General features: G+C 41.4%; 1 pseudogene; it reads left to right on the top strand.

Annotated features, from left to right (window-relative positions):
* Positions 1 to 278: 278 nt before the first annotated feature.
* LOC102011246 lies at positions 279 to 872 on the top strand (annotated as a pseudogene).
* Positions 873 to 1,871: the final 999 nt, after the last annotated feature.

Below are 1,871 nucleotides of genomic sequence, written 5' to 3'. Positions count from 1 at the left end.
ATGTGAAATAGTACAGTTGTGTGTGTGAAGGTGAGTGAGGGCCATTGGAATTGAGTGTGCAAAAAAAGGTAAGGCAAGGGTTTTAGACAGATTACCAACTAGGGAATTGGAAGCCCTAGAGATGACTCTGGGGTCTGCAATGGAGAAAAAGGTAGAGCCAACTCTGATGATACAGAGAATGAACAGGAACTATCATTGTATAAAGCCCTTCACTACCTTTAAAAAGAGTTTTCTGGTACTCTGCCTAATTCCAGAAGAAATAGAAGCATGATGTGGTCATGGGGAAACAAAAGAAAGCAGGGAAGTATGCAACCGTGAAGCGAAAGCTTAATCTTGGCTATGAGAGACTCCAAAAAAGGGTAGATTAAAACCTGAAAAGAAAGAAAAGAAAGATCCCCGTGCTCTGAAGAAAAAAGAAGTCCCCCAACATCTTTCCTGCTTATTCTTCCAATATAATACACAGCTGGGCCCATCTTATCATATCCTGCTTGATACCAACTTTATCACCTGTTCCATCAAAGCCAAATTAGGCTTAGCAAAATCAATGATGGGCAACCCTTATGCCACGTGTCTCCCTCATATAACTGATTGTGTAATGGCTGAAATTGAGAAATCGGGGCAGAAATATCAAGTGGCTCCAAGGATTGCCGAGGACCCACGATTTGAACCATTACCTTTCACACATAAAGGAACCTATGCAGATGACCTCTTAGTGCAGAGAGTAAGTCAGTACCAGTGTTACATTGCGGCCATGGTTGGCCAGGCCCTGAAACGGAGGACCCAGAAGAGCCCTTGCAATCCTATCATGTGCATTTCTAACCAGATACACTATCAAGCGAATGCCAGATGACTGTGGAGTCCCTTGGTTCTAATTCTTACCAGACAAAATTCCTCTGCCTTCCTCCACCAACTTTCTGTATTCAGTTCACTGAACGTGCTATAGCATGAATTATTATTCACCCCATTCACTGTATTAGCAGTTGAGTATGGTTAAGTACATTTCCTTTTGAATGCTTTTTGAAAAATGATAATTTGTCTACTTTAAAATTTGTTGCATCTTTTTATAAATCAGCTACTCCAAAAAACAAAACAAAAAATCCCCTCCCAAAAGAAAAACAACAAAAAAAGTGTCTTCCATACCTCCCTCTGCACCAGCAGATGACAGACAAGGTCTGCACCGTTGGACAGCCTGAAGTTCAAAGAGGAAAAGAAGCCTGCATGAAGGCAGAGAAGTGGTGCTTTGGCTGCCGCTAGGAGTAGCTAAGGGAATATTGAGCTCCTCTTGCCTTCAGCCCACCTCCAGCTCCCTGCCTGAAAAGTCCTAGAAAGACAGCCACATCCTCCAGGGAGGGCAGGTTTCAGTTATAATCAGGAAGCAGGAACATGTTGTAAAGTGATGGAATATGTTAGGAAATCTGCTTAGCATTTAACAGGGATTCTAAAAGATGAAATGGATGGCTTGGGAGAAAGGTGCTCATAAAAACACTTCCATGCCATTTGAAGAGTGTGATAGTGAAGTCAGAGCTGAGGTAGTCTAGCAATCAATATTAAGACCAATGGTGCTTATTCATGACACTGTGAAAAATGCTTCCTGACAACACAGCATCCTTTAGATTACTTCAAGCCAAAGAGATCAACAGATGGACCTAACCGGATACAATAGCAGGCGTAGGTTTATACATTATGTATGCTGACAGGAATAACTGAGAGTACAATGATTTACTATGCAAGTTAGGTTGCTGTAAGAATAACCCCTTAAAGAACAAGATTGCATTATAATATTTGGCATGGTATAGCAGTATGGTGTTGTAAGATGTGTGTGGAAAACAAGCAATAGAATGATCTAGAAGGAAAAGCCATAGCACTGAAGT

The sequence above is a fragment of the Chinchilla lanigera genome, unplaced genomic scaffold, assembly GCF_000276665.1.
Source record: "Chinchilla lanigera isolate Chin_1 unplaced genomic scaffold, ChiLan1.0 scaffold00037, whole genome shotgun sequence".
NCBI lineage: Eukaryota > Metazoa > Chordata > Mammalia > Rodentia > Chinchillidae > Chinchilla > Chinchilla lanigera.
Note: the sequence above shows the minus strand (reverse complement) of the source record. Positions and strands in the feature narration are given on the sequence as shown.